The sequence below is a fragment of the Schistocerca gregaria genome, chromosome 1 (assembly GCF_023897955.1).
Source record: "Schistocerca gregaria isolate iqSchGreg1 chromosome 1, iqSchGreg1.2, whole genome shotgun sequence".
In the NCBI taxonomy this organism is placed as follows: Eukaryota; Metazoa; Arthropoda; class Insecta; order Orthoptera; family Acrididae; genus Schistocerca; species Schistocerca gregaria.
In genome coordinates, this window is record NC_064920.1 from 1,091,207,112 (window position 1) to 1,091,231,521 (window position 24,410).

General features: G+C 43.5%; 1 protein-coding gene and 1 non-coding gene across 3 annotated transcripts in view; both read left to right on the top strand.

Annotated features, from left to right (window-relative positions):
• The window catches only part of LOC126282043 (aldehyde dehydrogenase, mitochondrial-like), a 126,485-nt gene that overhangs the window by 39,972 nt on the left and 62,103 nt on the right, over positions 1 to 24,410 (top strand). The window lies entirely within an intron of this gene.
• On the top strand, positions 8,070 to 8,142 carry Trnaa-cgc (transfer RNA alanine (anticodon CGC)). The gene has a single exon. It is a non-coding gene; the product is annotated as a tRNA-Ala (tRNA).

Consider the following 24,410-nt stretch of genomic DNA (forward strand, 5'->3'; position numbering starts at 1 on the left):
GAGCGTACCATCTTTCAGCCCGTGCAACAATTAAAACCGGAAAATTATGACCGGCGCCTTCAATTTTGAATCACAGTGCGGGGGGAGCACTTGAGGAGTAACATTTCCCTTCCAAGCTGATACTCAGCGAGAAAGCAACCTTCCATTTACCTGGAAATTCTAACCGCCACGATGTGTCAGTGTTGGGTATTGAAAATACTAATGAAATTCTAGAGCATGAAAGAGATTCGCCGAAGGTCGTTTTCTGTACAGTGTCACAGACGAATCTGTATGGGGCGTTTTTCCTCGTTCACAAGACCTTGACGGGTACCTCTTACCTTGATGTGTTGCAGTTGTGGTTGTTTCACCAACTGACTGCTGATTTTGAGAAATTCATCTTCCAACAAGACACTGCACCTCCGCAATGGAGGATCGATTTACTTCGCGACCTAAGCGACGAATTTCCGCATCGCTGGACGGAGCGTAATGGTGAAATGACGTGGCTCTGTTTCCATGGCGCCCTAGCTCGTTTGACCCAACGCATTGTGACTTTTTCCTCTGGGGGTCTGTTAAGGGGAAACGACAGGATGACGGCCGAAAAAACCCGAATTTTTTTTATTACGGAATTCGAATCTATATAAATTGAAGAGGGCGATGTACTTAAGGGTAATATTATGGAAATGGAAGAGGACGTGGATGAAGGTGACAAGGAAGATACGATAATGTGTAAAGAATTTGACAGAGCACTGAAAGATCGAAGTGGTAACAAGGCCTCGGGAGTAGACAACATTCCATTAGCTCTACTGATAGTCTTGCGAGAGCCAGCCACGAAAAAACTTTTCCATCTGGTGAGCAAGATGTATGAGACAGGAAAAATACCTTCAAGAATAATACAGGGTGATTCAAAAAGAATACCACAACTTTAAAAATGTGTATTTAATGAAAGAAACATAATATAACCTTCTGTTATACCTCATTACAAAGAGTATTTAAAAAGGTTTTTTTCACTCAAAAACAAGTTCAGAGATGTTCAATATGGCCCCCTCCAAACACTCGAGCAATATCAACCCGATACTCCAACTCGTTCCACACTCTCTGTAGCATATCAGGCGTAACAGTTTGGATAGCTGCTGTTATTTCTCGTTTCAAATCATCAATGGTGGCTGGGAGAGGTGGCCGAAACACCATATCCTTAACATACCCCCATAAGAAAAAATCATAGGGGGTAAGATCAGGGCTTCCTGGAGGCCAGTGATGAAGTGCTCTGTCACTGGCTGCCTGGCGGCCGATCCATCGCCTCGGGTAGTTCACGTTCAGGTAGTTACGGACAGATAAGTGCCAATGTGGTGGCGCTCCATCCTGCTGAAATATGAATTGTTGTGCTTCTTGTTCGAGCTGAGGGAACAGCCAATTCTCTAACATCTCCAGATACTGTAGTCCAGTTACAGTAGGACCTTGGCTGAAATGGCACAGAAAACGTTCACCTTAGGCGAGTCATGTTCATACTGAGTTGTTTCCCGCGGATTCTCAGTGCCCCATATACAGACATTGTGACGGTTGACTTTCCCGTTAGTGTGGAAAGTTGCTTCATCACTAAACACAATCTTTGAAACGAAAGATTCATATGTTTCCATTTGAACAAGGATAAAATCACAGAAATCGATTCTTTTAATCTTATCAGCTGCAGACAGTGCTTGAACCAATTTCAGACGATAAGGTTTCATAACTAACCTTTTTCGCAGGACTCTCCATACAGTTGATTGTGGAATTTGCAGCTCTCTGCTAGCTCTGCGAGTCGATTTTCCTGGGCTGCGAACAAATGCTTGCTGGATGCGTGCTGCATTTTCATCACTCGTTCTCGGCCGTCCAGAACTTTTCCCTTTGCACAAACACCCATGCTCTGTAAACTGTTTATACCAACGTTTAATACACCACCTATCAGGAGGTTTAACACCATACTTCGTTCGAAATGCACGCTGAACAACTGTCGTCGATTCACTTCTGCCGTACTCAATAACACAAAAAGCTTTCTGCTGAGCGGTCGTCCTCTTAGCATCAACTGACGCTGACGTCTAGTCAAAAGCGCCTCAAGCGAACAAATGTACAACTAAATGAAACTTTATAGCTCCCTTAATTCGCCGACAGATAGTGCTTAGCTCTGCCTTTTGTCGTTGCAGAGTTTTAAATTCCTAAAGTTGTGGTAGTCTTTTTGAATCACCCTGTATAATAACTCCAATCTCAAAGAAAGCAGGTGTCGATAGGTGTGAAAATTACCGAACCATCAGTTAAATAAGTCACGGTTGCAAAGTACTTACACGAATTCTTTACAAACGAATGGAAAAACTAGTAGAAGCCGACCTCGGGGAAGATCAGTTTGGATGCCGTGGAAATGTTGCAACACGTGAGACAATACTGACCCTACAACTTGTCTTAGAAGATAGGTTAAGGAAGGCAAATCTACGTTTCTAGCATTTGTAGACTTAGAGAACGCTTTTGACAATGTTGACTGGAATACTATTACAAATTCTGAAGGTAGCAGGGGCAAAAGACAGGGAGCGAAAGGCTATTTACAAAAATGGCTCTGAGCACTATGGGACTTAACTTCTAAGGTCATCAGCCCCATAGAACTAAGAACTACTTAAACCTAACCAACCTAAGGACATCACACACATCCATGCCCGAGACAGGATTCGAACCTGCGACCGTAGCGGTCGCGCGGTTCCAGACTGTAGCGCCTTTAACCGCTTGGCCGCCCCGGCCGGCGGCTATTTACAATTTGTACAGAAACCAGAAGGCAGTTAAAATAGTCGAGGGGTAAGAAAGGGAACCAGTGGTTGAGAAGGGAGGGAGACAGGGTTGTAGCTTATCCCCGATGTTATTCAGTCTGTATATCGAGCAAGCAATAACGGAAACAAAAGAATTTCCAGTAAGAATTAAAATCCATTGAGAATAAATAAAAACTTTGAGGTTTGCCGATGACACTGTAGTACTGTCAGAGGCAGCAAAGGACTTGAAGAGCAGTTAAACGGAATGGACAGTGTCTTGTAAATAGGATACAAGATGAACGTCCACAAAAGCAAAACGAGAATAAATGAATGTAGTTAAATTGAATCAGCTGATGCTGAGGGAATTATATTAGGAAATGAGACACATAAAGAAGTAAATGCGTTTTGCTATTTGGGGAGCAAAACAACTGATACTTGAAGTAGATAGCATCTAAAATGTAGACTGACAATGGCAAGGAAAGCGTTTCTGAAGAAGAGAAATTTGTTAACATCGTGTATAGATAAGTGTTAGGAAATGTTTTCTGAAAATATTTGTGTTGAGTGTAGCCATGTATGGAATTGAAACATGGACTGCTTATCAACACTGCACACAAGAAGAGAATAGAAACTTTCGAAATGTAGTGCTACAGAAGAATGCTGAAGATTAGATGGGTAGATCACGTAACTAATGAGGAGGTACTGAGTAGAATTGGGAAGAAGAGGAACTTGTGGCTTAACTTGATAAGAAGAAGGGATCGGTTGGTAGGACACGTTCTGAGGATCTAGGGATCGCCAACTTGGTATTGGTGGGAAGCGTGGAGGGTAAAAATCGTAGAGGGAGACAAAGAGATGAATACACTAAGCAGATTCAGAAGGATGTAGGTTGTAGTAGTTACTCGGAGAAGAAGAGGTTTGCACAGGACAGAGTAGCATGAAGAGCTGTATCAAACCAGTCTCTGGACTGGAGACAGCAGCAACAACAACAACAACATAATACATTGAAGAATTAGTTCCCAAAATATTATGTGCGAACACCAAAAGTTAAGATTCTGTAGCACGGCACGCCTCGGCGTTATAGAACCTGTTCTGCGCTCACGTTTCCTATTTATACCGATTTTGGTAAACCTGATTTGCTGGAGCGTTGTTTGCGCGGTTTTATTCAAAACCTGAACGAAAGTTTCAATAGTCTCATTTGGAGATACGTTCCAAAAATAACATCCAGCCGAAGCGAAACTATCGACATGCTTCAAATTTCGCCGTGTATATATTCATTATTGGCCATACTGCGTTAATGGACGCGGCAAATGCCCTTCAAATCAAAGTCTGGGAAGAAATGCGCGATTGTGTGAAGAGAGACGCTAGCGGGGATGCTCTCAACGCCGAAAAGGGTTTTGAGGACTAAAATGAGGGCTTGAAAGTTCAAAGTAGCAGAAAGCGGCCGTCCGCTAACCGGGGAAATGGTTATTATGGAACAGGCCGGGCGGTCCTAGGCGCTATAGTCGGCAACCGCGCGACCGCTGCTGTCGCAGGTTCGAATCCTGCCTCGGGCATGGACGTGTGTGCTGTCCTTAGGTTAGTTAGGTTTAAGTAGTTCTAAGTTCTAGGAGACTGAAGATCTTAGAAGTTAAGTCCCATAGTGCTCTGAGCCATTGGAACCGTTTTTGATATCCCTGAAGTTTTAAGCTTTGTGCCTTTTTTATATGATAAATACTTGTCAAACTTTAAACGCGTTTTCCTCAAAGCCATGTTCTTCCGCTTGATTGTCGTCGCCAACGCCACAATTTTCATCCGATTTTGGTTATATTTGGTCTGCCTTGAAGAGAATTATTGAATTATGTTCAGTTCATCGTAGCCGGGTTTTTTATGTTGATATTCATTTTTTTCGGTTATAAAAGAGGGGTCCAAAAATGACCATTTTGTTCAAATTTCGTCATTTTTTTTCAAATCCATACGATGAACTAAAATTACATCTGTAAGGATCACGGTAATACGGTAATATCATGTCTCAGATAACCACAATCGGAGTTACAGCGACAACCGTCGATTATCTCCTTTCAGAGCTGCCTCGGGAAAATTGGAATTACACAGTGACGATATTAATATTTTTCAGTAAAAAATACAATAAAAACTTGGATGAATACTTTATTCATTACAGCAAACTCCATTTGTCTTCTACATTCCAGTACGGAAAGAAATCCTGAATTTGATCAATATTTTCGCCCGTCGTGCTGTCGTTCCCAGTTAAGGACCGGGTTTACGTATTATACGCGCTAACAAATTTGAGACTTGGCGCGGTGGCTGATGGCAACGACCGTAAAGACATTTCTCATTCACAGTCGCTCCCATCAGCTATCGCGCCGAGTGTCAACTTTGCGCCAATATTACTACCCCCGCTGCCAAGCGCACTGTAACAGCTCAGAGAACGCATCACTACAGCTGTGATGGCCATGGACAGGATGAAGATATGGAACGAACTTGACTACCGCTTGGGCTCTTGTGTGACCAGAGGGACACTCATGGAACATTTGTAGAGTGCAAAATGCAGACTTGGTGTAGCCCAGTACAACGAAACGTGGTCGTCACGTTCTCTGTTGGACAGTTACGTCACGTGATTCCTTTGCGACAGTCCATCAAAATTGTCTCCGCGATCCAATGTTAATGTATTCTCATTGCCCTAAAAATTTTTGCGTTTTTTTCCATGTTTTTCTGTTGTTATTTCGGTCAGTTGCTGCTTTTGGCGTAGAAGTCTGCGACGATTGCACGAAGAAAAAGCTACATGGGTTTTCACACACGAAACGGAAGATGGTACAGAGGAGGTCGAAATACTGAATTCGGTCTTCCAAAATTACTCCACCGCGGTAGACAGCATTACGGTTGCTGCTTTCAATCATCGCACGAACGTCGAAATGACACACATTGACGAAGTGATAACGATATTGGAAAGCAGCTACAATCGCTCAATAATGGAAAAACATCTGACCCGGACGAAATTTGTGGCAGATTCTGCAGACTTTATGCGGAAAAACTTAAGAAGTGATGTTTTCATTCGAAGAGGCCCCGACGACGTAGATTCTGATAGTCGTTGGTTCGATGCGTTGCGCGTAGCTGTAAGACTACTGACATTTGCTGTTCCTCTGTCTAATAAATGAAGCCTTCGGGTTTTACCTTGCGCACTGTAAACCACACACTATCTTTGTGCTGCTGGACTGGGAAGACATGACAGGTGGGGAGAATCACTTTATGTAGATTTCCCGCATGGCTCACCCGTTCTCTGATGCCGGTCGGCTGCAATGCCGTTATTGCAGACTCACATTAACAGTTTTGCCGTAAGTGTATCAGAATGTCGTTGGTGCCATGAGAGTAATACCCTGTTAATTTGGTTCTTTGAATACCGTCACCTCCACACGCTTTAACGAACTTCAAATTCATCGGTATCTGTAAACTTATTTAGAGCTTGCATATCTCTACCAAACAGGCAACGGACCAGCCACAAATGTTTTGAAGATGCTGAAATTAAAAATATGTTCTGAATACATTTCAAAATGCGATATGTGAATTTAAAAAAATCAGTAAAAAAATTCAACATTAAAAAAAACGTTATAAGCAAAAACATTTTTTACAGGCTAACGCGACATTTTATATTTCATAGAAATGCTTCGAAGTATAAAGCAGTACGAAATACATTGAAGAGCCGAAGAAATTGGTGCACCTGCTTAATATCGTCTAGGGTCCCCGCGAGCACTCAGCAGTGCCACAACATGACGTTGCCTGGACTCGACTAATGTCTGAAGTAATGCCGGAGGGCGTTGACACCATGAATCTTGGCAGGGCTGTCCGTAAATCCGTAAGAGTACGAGGGGGTGGAGATCACTTCTCAGCAGCACATTGCAAACCATCCCAGATATGCTAAGTAATGTTCATGTCTGGGGAGTTTGGTGGCCAGCGGAATTGTTTAAACTCAGAGGAGTGTTCCCGGAACAACTCTGTAGCAATTCTGGAGGTGTGGGGTGTCGCATTGTCCTGCTGGAATTTCCCAAGTCCATTGGAATGCACAATGGCCATGAATGGAAGCAGAAAGGATGCTTACATATGTGTCAGCAGTCAGAGTCGTATCTAGACGTTTCAGGGATCCCATGTTACTCCATTTGCACACGCCCCACACCATTACAGAGCCTTCACCAGCTTGAATAGTCGTCTGGTGGCATGCAGGGTTAATGGATTCCTGAGGTTGTCTCCATACCCGTACACGTCTATCCACTCGGTAAAATTTGAAACTAGACTCGTCCGACCAGGCAACATGTTTCCTGGCATCAACAGTCCAATGTCGGTGTTGATATGCTCAGACGAGGCGTAAAGCTTTGTGTCGTGCAGTCATCAAGAGTACGTGAGTGGGCCTTCGGTTCCGATAGCCCAATCGCTAACGTTTTGTTGAACGCTTCGCACGCTGACACTTATTGATGGCCCGGCATTGAAATCTGCAGCAATTTGCGGAAGGGCTGCACTTCTGTCACGTTGAACGGTTCTCATCAGTCGTCGGTGATCCCGTTCTTGCAAGATCTTTTTCCGGCCGCATCGACGTCGGAGATTTGATGTTTTACCGTATTCGTGATATTCACGGTACACTCGTGAAATGGCCATACGGGAAAGTCCCCACTTCATCGCTACCTCGGAGATGCTGCGTAACATCGCTCGTGCGCCACTTTCAGATTCACTTAAATCTTGACAACCCGCCATTGTAGCAACTGCGCCAAACACTGATTCTCTTACGTAGGCATTGCCGACCGCAGCGCCGTATTCTGCCTGTTAACACATTTCTGTATTCGAAAACGCATGCCTATATTAGTTTCTTTGGCGCTTCAGTCTACAACAACTGTATATGTAAATGACAATAATTTTTTTTACCAGAATGAATTTTCACTTTGCAGGGGACTGTGTGATTATTTAACTTTAAAGTGGATATTTAGTTTTAATCACAATAACAAAATTTTGTTGTGTATGTCAAAATTCTTGAACGCGTTTCACCCGCTATTCGTATTTCCACCCACGTATTTTAAAATATTACCAGGGCTTTGAATTCGACCTACGAGATAAATTTCGAATACTTGAACGTACGAAAAATCTTTCCACGTCCAACGAAAACCGTAGTGATAGTGCAATACAACGTAATTTTTCATGGAATCCTGTGCCTTAAAAAATAAACCCTTTCACAATTACCAGTTACACCTGTGATCTACTTTCATCTTCACGTCTGTGTTGAAGCCTGAGACGCAATAGCAACACGGAAGCGCACGCGCTGTCATGACGGCAACACTGATCTCAAGACCAAGCGAGGTGGCGCAGTGGTTAGCGCACTGGACTCGCATTCGGGAGGACGACGGTTCAATCCCGTCTCCAGCCATCCTGATTTAGGTTTTCCGTGATTTCCCTAAATAGTTTCAGGCAAATGCCGGGATGGTTCCTTTGAAAGGGCACGGCCGATTTCCTTCCCAATTCTTCCTTAACCCGAGCTTGCGCTCCGTCTCTAATGACCTCGTTGTCGACGGGACGTTAAACACTAACCACCACCACCACCACCACCACCACCACTGATCTCAAGATGGCTGTAGATTCAGCCGACACCAGCTATAGTAAAGATAAACTAGTAATTGTGGGCAAATAAGAGTAAAATAGGATGATACTGGATGTCTTTGTCTGTAATGACTGTACTTAAAATATGATTTTAATTTCTAAAATTAACATTTATTGCTATATTGTTATAATCATTAGCTGTTACTTAGGCCCTTCGTCTGGATTTTTATACTTTAGGCCTCGAAAAATTGCAAATTGTCTATTAAATCACGCGAGTGCCAACTAAAAGATAACTAGTTTACTACTACCATTACTTATTGTAGCTGTTAGAATTTTAACCCCCAAAGGAGACAGGTGATGTCCGAGACCTCACATACGTAACTGATATTTCCAATAGCACGATAGTTAATGTAACTGGAAATCACCTGCTTATTTTTGTGATTTTGGCTTGGAGCATGCTGTATTCATTCACCCAGGTTTTTGAATCTTACCTATTGCATGCAAATGTCGCACGATGGTGAAATCCTCACAGTTCATCCCATCTGCTCGTTCTCGAAAACACTGACATGGACCATTACTGATTAATGCGCTTAAACGATCATCAAAACCCGAAGGGCTTCCTAAACGTGGGGATCACTAATATCAAAGCTATCCTCCTTAAAACGAGAAAGCTCTTACCTTGTCGTACGCTGTCAAATGGTAATATCCCCATATACGTCGCAGATGTTTCTGGCCGCCTGCGCTGCTGTCACTCTCTGTAGAAGTCAAACAGAAGAATTTGTTGGAAATGTTCCGATTTCTCCACTTGCCACTTAATTTTCTAGCGTCCACAACTCCACTCACTATCACCAAATGACAAAATGACGATATGTAAACTCAAATACCGAAAGTTAACTACAAATAAAAAATGGCAATCGAAAAATAGACGCCGGCCAGGGTGGCCGAGCGGTTCTAGGCGCTACAGTCTGGAACCGCGCGACCGCTACGTCGCAGTTTCGAGTCCTGCCTCGGGCATGGACGTATGTGACGTCCTTAGGTTAGTTAGGTTTAAGTAGTTCTAAGTTCTAGGGGACTAATGACCTCAGACGTTAAGTCCCATAGTGGTGAGAGCCATTTTAACCATTTTTTTTTAATAGCCCCGTAGCAACCGGTATACCAACACGCAAAAGGAAAACGCTACGAACTTATGCACCAAATTCATAATTATCGATAGCCCCTGGCGGGTCAAATATGACGTTCTTCAAATATTTAAGTGGTATGGGGCATAATATGTGCAAAATTGGTTTGAGATGTGGTGATGAAGGATGATAAAGATATGAATTGAAAGGACACACAGAGACATACCGACAATCTTTCTTTCCACGAACAATGCGAGACTTGAATAGAAGGGAGAACCGATAGAGGTACTCAAAGTACCCTCCGCCACACACCGTCAGGTGGCTTGCGGAGTGTGATGTAGGTGTAGAAATGAAAATCGACACAGAATCAGCGAGAAAGGAAGTAAGATAATGTGGAAAACATTGACTTGGGTGACAGGACATGTTACGACTTCAGTGAATAACTTACATGATGCTAGAGAGCAAACACGAAAGGAAAAGATAGAGATTGGTCGGTATGAAACAAATAACCGAGGACGCTGTGCGCAAGTGCTGCTCTGAAATGAACTGTCGGAGTGGGCCGCATAAGAGAGTAACAAAAGCGAAATCATCAGGTCCAATCACCTTACAGGACAACATATCACACAGTTCCTCACCATTACTTACAACAAAGGAGTTGTCAACGTTTTTTAGTCTCAGTCCAGCACACAATTTAACACAAATACGAGGGTTGGAACTTTAATACTGGCAACTATTTATTTACAGCTCGTACAAAATAGATGCGTCTTTCGTAAGTTTTACTGACCTTCAAAGTAGTCACCAGCATTGTGCATAGCCCGTTGCCAGCGATGTGGAAGTCGTAGAATACGCTTGCAGTGCCAGTTGTTGACAGTTCGAGCGGCGCGGTCTATTGCCCGACGAATTTATAGCAGCTCTGAAGCGAATGCCGTGAAGTGTTTCCTTTAGTTTAGAGATCGAGTTGAACTCACGAGGGCTTAAGTCAGGGGAGTGCAGTAGTTGGTATACCATTTAGCAGCTCCATCAGTCAAACAAATCAGTAACAGCTTGCACTGTACGTGGTTGAGCATTTTTCTGCAAAATGATGGTCAGGTCCTGCAGAAAGTTCTCTATGCTGTTCGTATTCGGAGCACAACCTACGACCAGCTTAGAGACAGAAGTGATGACACTTTCTGCAGGAGCTGACATCATTTTGCAGGACAATGCTCAAGCATGTACAGTGCAAACTGTTACTGATTTGTTGGACTGATGGGGTTGCTAAGTGCTACACCGCCTACAACACTCCCCTGACTTAAGCCCTCATGAGTTCAACTCGATCTCTAAAATGAACTAAACACTTCACGGCATTCGCTTCAGAACTGCTACAAATTTGTAGCCGCTCGAACTGTCAACAACTGGCACAGCTAAGAGTATCCTACGACTTCCACAACGCTGGCAACGAGTTATACACAATGCTGGTGACTACTTTGAAGGTCAGTAAAACTTTGAAAGATGTATCTATTTTGTACGAGCTGTAAATAAAGTTGTCGCTATTAAAGTTTCAACCCTCGTATTTATCGCAGCGTGTATTCTTGAAAAAGCCGCGCGACCGCTACGGTCGCAGGTTCGAATCCTGCCCCGGGCATGGATGTGTGTCTGTTGTCCTTAGGTTAGTTAGGTTTAAGTAGTTCTATGTTCTAGGGGATTGATGACCTCAGCAGTTAAGTCCCATAGTGCTCAGAGCTATTTGAACCATTCTGAACATCGTGCCAAGTGGAACCACCATAAATTCTGATACAAATGTGACGGGACTGAAAAAACTTCAAGCTCGACTGAGTCGTGTTCGACCACATTGCCAAAGCAGGATGTTTTGCTGTTGCACGACAATGCACGGCCACATGTCAGTCAAAAAATCGTGGAAGCGATCACAAAACTCGGATGGACAACAGTGAAACACCCGCTTTACAGTCCTGACCTGTCTCCATGTGGCTATCATCGCTTTGCCAAACTGAAAGACTCTCTTTGTGGAACAAGGTTTGAAGATCTTGACTCCCTTGTGCACGCTGCCAAACAGTGGCTCCAACAGGTTGGCCCAGAATTTTACTGTGCGGGTATACAGGCGCTGGTTCCAAGGTGGCGTAAGGCAGTTGAGAGTGATGGAAATTATGTGGAGAAATGAAAATACTGTTCCTAAAGGATGTATGTACACACTGTAAAACTTTCAAACGTGTAGAATAAAGGATGGAATTTTTAAAAAATAGAGTGCATTTCTATTGGAGTGACCCTTGTACTATGTGGTGTAGCCTTCACAGGTGGCAAGTCAGACGCTGACTCTGGCATCCAGTCGATCGTGCATACAGCGAATACTGTCCAAAGACACGTTATGGCACGCCTGCTGGACCTGTTCACATAATTCTATTTCTTGTTGGTTGAAAAACGAGTCGCATGAGTCTCTTCTCGTTCCATGATACCCCACACGAGCTCGATTGAAGACAGATCCGGAGATCGTGCTGGCCAGGGAAGTTGTTTCACATCTTGCAGTACACGTTGAGTGTGGGCGAACATTATCCTGCTGGAGCAATACAACACCTTCCTGTTGCAAGAGCGGCAAAAGAACGGGTCTATCAACATTCTCCACGTACTGAGCGCTGGTTAGTGACCCATCCAGAAACACCAAAATTGAACGAGAATTGTACCTTAACGTACCCTAGACCATAAGGCCTGGGGTGCGGCCATTGTGTCTCGGATGAATGCACCCTACAAGATAGTGCTCACCACGTCTGCGTCGTACAGACAACCAACCATCCCTTGCAAAATCTGATTTCAACACTGAAGATCACGTCGCACCATCGCTCTCCCAAGTGACCCTCTGACGGATTCGCAACAGTTCGTGTTGACACGTCTGGCCCCACAAACCCTCTTATCTGTGCTGTGGTAGCTGTGCGATTTGCCACTGCTGGCCGTACAGGACGACGATACTGACGGGCGTTTGTGCTGCGTCTATGTCCAGAAACTCGTCTACGGGTATGAGAATGTTCACGTGACCACTGACACCAATGTCATTGCTCAACCGACGCAGCATGTCCACCTTGGGCGGTGATTACCCGGCACTCGAAAGGCCGAAGTTTGACCCCTTTCAGAGTCGCTCTTTTGGCAGTAGCAAGCTCGAGTGCGTCTCCGTAGCGTGGTTATCTGCTTGCTTCCCACGTTTGCAGCACACTGAGCCTTCCAGCTTTCAACACTCCCTATTAAAGAGCAGACACAGATGGCACTCTGGTAACTGTGGCACTACACTGCCTGTCGGCAGACAACGTTGACACCATTATCGGTTCATCTACTATCCCACAGATGGCATAAGCAGTCAAAATCGACGTCGTATTTACAGGTGTACCACTTGTTTCCGGCAGTGTAGTTGCGGGGCCAGAAATAATAATGCTCTGTCCATAACTTGTAAAGTGGGTGATGCTGGTCGCCCGTTTCGCCGTTTGAGTCGTACACTGGTTTTTGTTATATGGTTAGCGTGAATGAAAGCTGATCATCTCGAAGTCTATGCGCGTAAGTGTAAGCCACCCGTCGTATCAACACGGAACTACACAATACCCAGAAGACAGTATTCTGATACACACTAAAGAGCCAAAGAAACTGGTACACCTGCCTAATATCGTGTAGGGCCCCCGAGACCAAGTGCCACAACACGACGTGGCATGGACTCGACTAATGTCTGAAGCAGAACTGGACGGAATTGACACCGTGAATACTGCGGGGCTGTCCATAAATCCGTAAGAATGCAAGGGGATAGAGATCTATTCTTAACAGCACGTTTCAAGGCATCACAGATATGCTCAATAATGTTCATGTCTGGGGAGTCTGGGGGCCAGCGGAAGTGCTTAAACTCAGAAGAGTGTTCCTGGAGCCACTCTGTAGCAGTCCTGGACGAGTGGGGTGTCGCATTTTTCTGCTTTAATTGCCTAAGTCCGTCGGAATGTACAATGGACACGAATGGATGCAGGGATCAGACAAGGTGCTTACATATGCGCCACCTGTGGGAGTCGTATCTAGACGTATCAGGGGTCCCATATCACTCCAACTGCACGCGCCCCACACCATTACAGATCTTCCACCAGCTCCAAAGGTCCCCTGCTGACATGCAGTGCTGCAGTCCGGAACTGTGGGACTACTACGGTCACAGGTTCGAATCCTGCCTCGGGCATGGATGTGTGTGATGTCCTTAGGTTAGTTAGGTTTAAGTAGTTCTAAATTCTAGGGAACTGATGACCGTAGATGTTAAGTCCCATAGTGCTCAGAGCCATTTGAACCTTTTTTTTTTTTTTGACGTGCAGCGTCTATGGATTCGTGAGGCTGTCTCCATATCCGTACACGTCCATTCACTCGGTTCAATCTGAAACGAGACTTGTCTGACCAGGAAACACATTTCCAGTCATCAACAGTCCAATGTCGGTGTTGACGGCCCAGGCGAGGCGTAAAGCTTGGTGACGTGCAGTCATCAAGCACGATGTCGTTCGCAACACTTCGGAAAAGACGCACAACACTTAAAAATCACTGGAAACACTGCATGGAAAAGGCGGCACAAAGATGACACACCACAGCCAAGGGCAGATGGGGGGGGGGGGGGGCGGCTGTACAGATGATAGGATAAAAAATGGAGAGGAGAGGAAGAACAAAAGGGGAGAACCGACAGAGTGAGAGGAATAATAAGGGTGGGGGGACAGGGCACATGCGAGAGGGAATAGGGAAGGCAGAGGGAAAAACAGAAGGAGTTGGGGAGAGAAGGAAGGCAGAGAGAGGGTGGGTAGGGAAAAAGAGAATGGAAGGGGGGAGAGCGAGCCCAGGAAAAGGATAGAGGAAAGGAGGGGGGGTGAGGATCTGAGTTGATAGGAGGGATAAATGGAGGGAGAGAGGGCATCATCTGGGAGGGGGAGTTGATGGAAGCCACCTTGGGAAAGGAGATGAAGGGTGTAGAGATGAGGGTAGGGGGATCACAACAGTGAAGGCGAGGCAGGGGTCGGGGGTTGGAGAGGAGAGGGGGATCAAGACTGCGGGAGATGTAGAGTATGTGCATATGTTCAAGGAATAGGAGCAGATGGGGGAAAGGAATCAGGGGTCGTAGAGGATCCGCGTGGGGGACGGGAGGTGTATATGGTAGGCGAGGTGGAGTGCATGGAGCTTGAGAATCTGGAGGGACTTATAGAATTTGGGGGGGGGGGGGGCGGGTATCCGGCGGGACTGGCATAACAGAGGAAGGGAAGGATTAAGGATTTGTCAGTGTGGAGGATGGTAGAGGGGTTCAACCCCCATGTCCGACCAGAGAGGAGTCAGAGGCGGTTGTAGGTTTTGGACTGGATAGAGCAGAGATGAGGGATCCAGGTGAGCTGACGGTCAATGGTGAGGGCAAGGTAGGTGAGGGCGCGGGAGAGGCGGACAGCACGGGTGCAGATGCTACGGGAGAAATCAAGGAGCTGGAAGGATCGAGTGGTACGACCTATAATGATTGCCTGGGTCTTGGAATGATTGATTTTCATTAGCCACTGGCTACACCATGCAGCAAAACGATGAAGGAGGGCAAGGAGTGCGGTTTTATCAGCATACTGCAGGAGGTGTACTGGAGGGGAGGTGGGATTCGGGCATATCTGCCGTGTACAGGAGGTAGAAGAGAGGGGAGAGAACAGAGCCCTGAGGCACTCCTGTAGAGGGGTAGAAGGTGCTGGAATCGGCACTATGGACGGTAACGTAGGAGGGGCGGCATGAGTTATATTCTATGACCAGTATATATTGTGACAACTGCCAAATCTACAGAAAGAGGACAGCGTGGGGAAAAAGATATATAGGGCACGAGAGAGATTTGAATGCGCCTCAGTTCAGTACACCTTCTTCCTGTTTTCATGCTTGATCGGTGTTCATTTTTGAGGGGTATCCACTGTGTCATATTACCACTAAGTCTGAGGGGGGTGCGATGTAATTCCCGCTTCAGCCTCTATAGTTTCATGAAATAGCGATAGATGGTGGCCCTATACGTAGCCTTCAAAATGGCGCCTGTACGGGGGTGCGTTCCAAGCAGACAGCTGTCATAGAGTTTATTTAGGCGGAAAACCAGAGCATCACAGATATTCATAGGTTATTGCAGAATGTCTACGGAGACCTGGCAGTTAACAAAAGAAGGTCGCCCAAATCTCTCCGATCTCCCGCGTCTCAGCCACCCACACACAGCTGTGACTTCTGCAGCATGGGAACGTGCGGACAACCTCTTTCGAGGTGACAGACGGATCACAAATAAAGCGCCTAGCTGCTCAGCTCGACGTTTCTGTTTGAATTTGCACACACGAGAGGCGCTCACTACACGTCACTGCACTGTTCTTCCTCGTCCACGCTACAGTCCGCATCTCGCACCTTCCGACTTCCCACCTATTTGGCCCAATGAAGGATGCTATCCGCAGGAAGCAGTACGTTGACGATGGAGCAAGGCATTGGCTCTGATGTCGACTGGTAGAGTGGTACCATGCAGGCATAACGGCCTCCCTGTAGGATGGCGCGACCCCCTCGCATTGAGTATTGGAATCCTGAATAAAACCAACCTACTTTCAGCAAAAAAAGTGGCGTTGGTTATTGCACGCCCCTCGTGCTCTGTATGCAATGCCTTTTGTAGATACATCCACAGGTAATTTATGCTTGCTGCATAATTGAAGAAAATAATGTCAGAGAAACACAGACAATGCTATTAAAACTTTTCCAGCTCCCCCTCCCCCCCCCCCCCTCCCACCCAGAATTGCTAAATAAACCTGGCACACTGTACGCAGGGAACAGTAGACACCAGTGAAATCGTTTGATGTGCAGCGATCTTTTTGCAAAAGATAAAACAGCTGTAGAAAGACTGTGATATACAGAGGTATTCATTTTCCCAGCCATTTACAGCAGAAAATTAATAAGACAATCTGATTGCATTGGTCGATGCGTGACACTTTTGAACTCCTACTTTCCCGAAAATTTATGTGATCCACACTAATGATAAAACATTATTTTTGTTTGTAGCGTGATGGGTTTAATATTTAGCACAAAGAACTTGTATAAGTAATGGTTTTATTGTCTAATAATATCTGCACAACTTTTTTTTTATTAGGTGTACCGAGATAGGTGTTTCCATCAAACGGGACCCACAAATAGCTTAAAGTTCTAATATCAATGCTCTGCTCATTTTGTGTCGGTATATCACTCAATTAGTTGTATATCAAAAGTGAGAGCAAGCCCTGTCTTGTACAGAATTATGATTTTTGAGACATTAAATTTTGGATGATCTTAGGAAGAATACGAAAACTGTGGTTTTAGCAGCAGCTGCAGCAGACACGGATCAGTATTTACAGCGAACTGCAAACCAACCATATAGCGTTGGGAGAATCAATAAATAGTAATGATATTTTTCGTATGTAGCAGAACAATTGTACAGTTTGCTGTTGTGACACCATACGTAACGGGCTTGCTTCGTGTAGTAATCCCCCCAGCATTGAGCTAACTGAGATAACAGTGGCAATGATTCCATCTGACGACAGGGCCAAGATGATGATCTTTCCCCGTTGTAGTCACAATGCCTGACCCACTACTTAGACGATGTGTAAGACCATCCTGTCTACGCATATGTCACTGCTGGAGCAACAGCCGTTTGGGATGAAGAAAGCAGAACGAGAAACCCATTTCCTGGAAACCGAACATTCTACCCCCTTCGTACTCACGTCGACGAGGGATACTGAGCACTTGTTCATATTTCCGCTTTGTTTCGCGGCATTTTATGGGCTGAGATCCGTGTAACAATGACCGTTTAGGTCCCCCCGCAAGAGCGCTGCGCCATGTACATTGTCTTAATAGCTTACTGCTTTATACTGTTCTGCACTTACTCAGATTTTGGATTAATTTGTGCTGTTCACATTAGGTGCTGCAATTTTCACGAAGTGTACATTAAAGTTCACTTACTGGTACCGTGTAACGGAGAAATCGGTAAAGTGCTTCCCTCTATGAGCAGAAGCCAAGAAACAAAAGAAGAGATAAGTTTTTAAAGCTTTGACGTTCGACACATAGATTAACTGAAGGGCAGCGTTTGAGTCTTCCGAGAATTTTCAGTAATTAACGCTTGTTTATGAAAAAAGTAGGGCCGAGAGGCACTCTTCTTTATCGTAATTCTGGGAAACTGTTCACTAACGTGGGACTGACGGCAGAAGTGGAACAGATTAGAAGAAAGATTTTCTGCATAAGCTCAGAGATCATCAAGCAAATATCTTTCTGGTGATAACGTTTAAGTTCTCATTTCATACGTCGGTATCACATAAACGAATGAAAAATTAGGCGACACCATATTACTATGAGTGGAACAGCTTCTGGGCATAGCTTTTACGAACGAATGCAGTACCGTAAACTTAGCGCAAAAGGATAGCAATACATTCAGCGATACGCGATGATAATGCTCGTTGCTCTGTTATATTTGTACCTGAAACCGTAATAGCTGCACGTTTTGGTGTAATAGCCATTTCTCAAACCGAGCGAGGTGGCACAGCAGTTAGCACACTGGACCCGCATGCGGGAGGACGACGGTTCAAACCCGCGTCCGGCCATGATTTAGGTTTTTCGTAATTTTCCTAAATCGCTTCAGGCAAATGCTGGTATGGTTCGTTTGAAAGGGCACGGCCGATTTCCTTCCTCCATCATTCCCTAATCAAATGGGACAGATGACCTCGCCGTTTGCCCCCCCCCCCCCTCAACCCCCCTACCCCTGCGTATCAACCAACCAACCATTTCTCAAGGACGAGTCTGCATTGTTATCCGCAGTGATGTTGTATGTAGTGTGCTAGAAAATAACTTTCAGCGCCATTATAAAGAATACCAATTTTACGCATATTGAGATGTATGCCTGTCTGTCGTTAAGATACGTCTTTTGCTTTACGGGCAAAGGAACAAATGCCACAGAAAAAGTAACCCGCGACTACGTCATTACATCATTACTCGAAAGTATCTGGAAATGAGTATTAGAATTTCGACATTCAGAAACTTGATGTTTAATGTTTCGTTCATTAAAATGCTGTCATAATCTACTCAGGAAGAGATCTGATCTTTCGTCAAAGGCTTAACGCAATAAGTCAAGTTTTAAGTACGTCAGAAACTGTGCATATGTCTTGATAAGTAACGGCGCGAAAGTTAGCAATGCTGCATATATTCATCTAGTATTTGAGAACAGCGTTTTCCGACAAACTTTTCGCGCAATTTCAAACCTTTTAGAAATACTTTGCTTCTGGCAGTCACCCCCCCCCCCCCTCCTTCCCTCCAAGATTTATGCAGTAAAACGTCGGCGCCAGGCACGACGTTCTAATTTAGAACCTCGATACTGCTAACTCTATTCGCAAAGCATTTTACAGACAGCATCCACATACACCGCTGAACATACTTGCAAAAGTGTATAACTGTAAGATACGTAGTTAAGGAGATAAGACATCATAAACACTGAAGTTTGATTTTCACTTTTTCATTAGTCCGTGGGTGGATAAATCGAAATTAATAAAACCAACGTAGTTAAGATTTTGTATCTTTAACCATATATATTTTGCAGGCTTAAGTTCAAATATTTAACGCCTTAACTAAATTTTTAAATTAAGTAGGCACATGAAGCTGTTTTATATATGGGAGCTCGATTTTTAAAAGATCTGGGGGTGGGGGTTTACTGGTGCGAAGTTAATAGGAGAGACAGAGAAGAGACAAAGGAGAACGCCAGATACCAACACGGACTGGTTTGGTTAGCGCGAGAGCCTTATGTGGATATGCATCAGCGAAGTCCCTACAACTGGCGTTGCGCATCGCGGAGAGATTTGCTTAATATTTCAGATGCGTATCTAGTTTCCAAGAATATTCGGGCAACAAATTATGTGCTACCTCGTACATTTTGCAAACCGACCATCACGAGAAAATTTGAAGAAAAGTAAATAAAGTCATAAGGAATCTTCCGGACCAACCTTTCTTTCCGCGCTTCATTCACGAATGGAAAAGTAAATCGTAGTGGTACAGAAGAGCCTTCCGCCACACATAAGTTGCCTAGCGGACTGTAGGCGTGAAAATTTCATTGCTCTTACGTTGACTGAAAGGCCGAAGTAAGCTAAAGACGAGTTACCTCGATTTTCGTAACTTGGACCCTACTTTCCTGATTGGTTTACGTAAGCGCTCAAGGGCCCAATCAACGTCAACCAAATTCTTACATTAAAAGAAAAAAATCGTCATTTTTAACGGATATCGCACACTACTTGTTCATTTGCTACACACATCAAAACGAAATATTGAAAATAAATAGCATTGAAATGTATCCAATGGCTGATTTTCAGTCTTAAAATGCAATTTGTGTTACCTTGCTTCAAAACAACGCTATTTGCGAAACTTTTTTTGCCTAGATTGATTTATAACTCATAAATGTGAAATGTTAAATGTCGTCAGTAATTTGTTGCGCTAATTTCAGTTTTTGGTGAAAGAAACATTCGTATCATGCTCTTAAAGAATTTCCCTAGCAAGCATCTTCGCCCAGATTGTCGACGCCTTCTCAGATGTCATTACGTAACCGCACAGATGTGATAACAATGACCGAACGTCCTACTTTGCAAGCACTGGAACAATGATTATCCCCACAAATACTAATAAATCAAATATACACACAACCGAAGCCCTGCGAATATCTTATTTTTAGTAAAACTGTCCGAAACTGAGCAGACATCCAAAAAATTTTTTTGATGTGTAAAAAATCAGTTTTTACAATATTAAGCATTATGAAACCAATCTAATCACGAGAAGCGCGAAATGCTAATAATGATATAAAAGACCCTTAAAGCCCAAAATCAAAAATAAGCAACACAATTTGCTTAATCAAAATATTGTTGCGAAAAGTAAGTATTGTTAACGAAACTCACCACTGCGCGGATGAAAGACGACTTTATCCGAATTATCAGTTACTGATACTACCGTGAAATATCAGAGGCACTTCAGTGCTGCCAACTTAGATAGTCTTGATATCCAGTCGAACGACTGGATACCGATAGCGAAATTTAGCGCACGGCAAATAATTTTTTGATTTACATTTTTACACATCACACACCATTTCTGCCCCTCTAATTATCAGTCTGTGATACACTAATGTGACTTCGAAGCTAAATTTTTTGTTCTCATATTATTAGCTGCACAGGTGCAAGAATAAAATATGGAGAAGGTGAATTTATAACTAAAGACGAAAATATACCTACGTGTTGCTTATCACCTGGGTCCCTTGATCGAGAGCGCCAGCGTCAGCCAAAGATAACGTTCTACCAAGTGGATCTCTCTCTCTCTCGTTGCATGCGAACTGAAGACTGCATTCCCGTAAAAAAACTGATACACAGAGCAGATGTGCAAATCAAAGTGAAACGAAGATAGTTCAGTCAGCTAGGTTTAGTTTCTTTTTTAATCTTTTGTCTATGATTAAAATAAGATGTACACCATTCCATGTGTAATACATTAAGCCGTCGACTGAGGACAAAAATGTTACTGTTTACCTCCTTGTTTTAACGTATGTGAAATTATGTTAGCTACAAAAGTTAATAATAATAACTTGGAGTAGCTTTGCACTCACAAGGTAAATGTTTAATTAGCGTCTGTTAGTCATGCTTGGGTTAGTGAGTGCCCACTAACTTGAGAAACATATTCAGAGATTTGGCAATAACCACATAGTTCGCAGATAAAAATTATGAATACTCGTCGCATTTCTCCGATCGATAGCCAACACGGATTTTCATGTAATGGAAACATTATTAATATTGAGAATAATTTAGTATTGATATATTTTCCTATTTAAAAGCTGCACTTGCAATTGTCATTGTCCTTGTAAAACATTCTGTGTAAGCTATTTGTAAAAGCACAGTTTCAAGAACATTTGTTTAACTGGCCCGTATTAAAGAAATCTCCCCACCTTTATTCCCCACAAGAACCGAAACACGATTATTATTGATCGTTAAAATTTTACAACTTTTCCGTAATAACCTACTCAAATAAGTCTCAATAAACAATTTCCTTAGCTGTTGTGATTTCCATGAGGCAGTGTCAAAACGTCTGAAGACTCGTCGATGCGATTCAACATTTTGATGCTATTTTTTCCTCATTCCCAAACGAAGTGGTGTATGCACCTCTTGACATACCTGAAAAGCACCCATTTTGACACGAAACGATTGTCGTGTCACAACGGTGTATTATTTGGCTTTCACGTCACCCATGCAACCTTTCTGACTCATTTACAGCGACACACGTTATCATCGTAAAATGTCATGTTTAGTAGACAGTTACAGTAGAATAAAAAAAATATTTTCGTACTTTAATAATTTTTTATAAGTAATACGTATTAATATAGACATCTCTGCTTAACTAATAAAAGGTCGTTTGATACTAAGATATCAGAACCGGTCATTGCAAGGAAAGCTTTGACACACCTCAGTTGTGCGACTGGATTCGTGATTTCCTGTCAGGAAGGTCGCAGTTCGTAGTAATAGACGGCAAATCATCGAGTAAAACTGAAGTGATATCAGGTGTTCCCCAGGGAAGCGTCCTGGGACCTCTACTGTTCCTGATCTATATAAATGACCTGGGTGACAATCTGAGCAGTTCTCTTAGGTTGTTCACAGATGATGCTGTAATTTACCGTCTAGTAAGGTCATCCGAAGACCAGTATCAGCTGCAAAGCGATTTAGAAAAGATTGCTGTATGGTGTGTCAGGTGGCAGTTGACGCTAAATAACGAAAAGTGTGAGATGATCCACATGAGTTCCAAAAGAAATCCGTTGGAATTCGATTACTCGATAAATAGTACAATTCTCAAGGCTGTCAATTCAACTAAGTACCTGGGTGTTAAAATTACGAACAACTTCAGTTGGAAGGACCACATAGATAATATTGTCGGGAAGGCGAGCCAAAGGTTGCGTTTCATTGGCAGGACACTTAGAAGATGCAACAAGTCCACTAAAGAGACAGCTTACACTACACTCGTTCGTCCTCTGTTAGAATATTGCTGCGCGGTGTGGGATCCTTACCAGGTGGGATTGACGGAGGACATCGAAAGGGTGCAAAGAAGGGCAGCTCGTTTTGTATTATCGCGTTATAGGGGAGAGAGTGTGGCAGATATGATACACGAGTTGGGATGGAAGTCATTACAGCATAGACGTTTTTCGTCGCGGCGAGAGCTTTTTACGAAATTTCAGTCACCAACTTTCTCTTCCGAATGCGAAAATATTTTGTTGAGCCCAACCTACATAGGTAGGAATGATCATCAAAATAAAATAAGAGAAATCAGAGCTCGAACAGAAAGGTTTAGGTGTTCGTTTTTCCCGCTCGCTGTTCGGGAGTGGAATAGTAGAGAGATAGTATGATTGTGGTTCGATGAACCCTCTGCCAAGCACTTAAATGTGAATTGCGGAGTAGTCATGTAGATGTAGATGTAGATGTAGATGTATTACATTCCATGAAAGACATCATGTTTACGCCAGTGACTGTTAAACTTTTTATTTCCACTATTGCAATTTCGGCCTTAGGCCGTTATCAAGTGCAGCTGACATACAAGATGTTTATAAAATATTTTACAAAAATCGTTGTGTATTTTGACATTCGGCCGATTACGCAATTTGAAAAATGCAGCCATGTAACCATGTTTACTTACATATTTTAGCTTTCAGCCATGTCAACTTTATACACGCTGACACATTTATATGTCGTTGTCATTTGCTGTTATATACATTCGCACTACTTAGCAGCGTTACAAATGTATATAACAGCAAATGACAACGACATATAAATGTGTCAGCGTGTATAAAGTTGACATAAAGCCAAAAGATGTAAGTAAACATGGTTACATAGCTGCATTTTTCAAATTGTGTAATCGGCCGAATGTCAAAATACACAAAGATTTTTGTAAAATATTTTATGAACATCTTATGTTTCAGTTGCACTTGATAATGGTCTAAGGCCGAAATTGCAATAGTGGAAACAAAACGTTTAAGAGTCACTGGCGCAAACATGATGTCTTTCAAAAAATTTTACGTGACTATGAATCCCAGTTATGAAAAGTTAATTTATTACATTCACTTTTTTCAAAAATAACTCTGAAGTGATATGGTATCGCTGTGTGCATCCAAGGAATAGATAAGGCCTTCCAAATTTTATGTGGTCGCGTTATTCCTCTAACTCCCCCATCTCCAAATTCGGAAGCTGTGCGACACAACGTTGTACTCAGTACAGCACAGAACTAACAAATCTATAACAATGAAACTTCCGGCAGTTACACATCAAACACAGGAATGTGCTGGGATGGCAACGCGTTTCGCTCCAACACACGATAAGCGCGAAGTTACGAATGTTCCGGAATTTTTTGGACAGACGTCTTATAAGTGGCGTGAACAGTCCGATATTGAACGTTCACTGTGAAGAAAAGGAAGATGCCGAGTACTTCTTTGAGACAGCTTTATCAGCACGTATCAGAGGCCAAACGGGGCCCCACAGTGCCTTGATTTGTGGGGCAGTCGGATGTGACAGTGGCCCGATGTTGTACTGCATGGGAAATTGAGCGCAGACAAACTCGTTTACATTTTGCATAATCTCCTCTACCTGCAAAAATTTCCCTAAACCAGGAAACTAATATTGTGGCAAGCCATTCCTTTAAGACCTATCCTAAGAACTTAATGTGCACAGTTTATTACGGATAACGCGACGTTTTTTAGGTCTTAGGCATGGATCCTACAGTCGGAGGTTTACACAAGAGTTTAATGTAGCAACGCATCTGACAAAAACATTATTTCATTTAAACACTCCAATTTATTCATTAAGAGACAGCCGGCCGCTGTGGGCCAGCGGTTCTAGGCGCTTCAGTCCGGAACCACGCGGCTGCTACGATCGCAGGTTCGAATCCTGAATCGGGCATGGATGTGTGTGATGTCGTTAGGTTAGTTAGGTTTAAGTAGTTC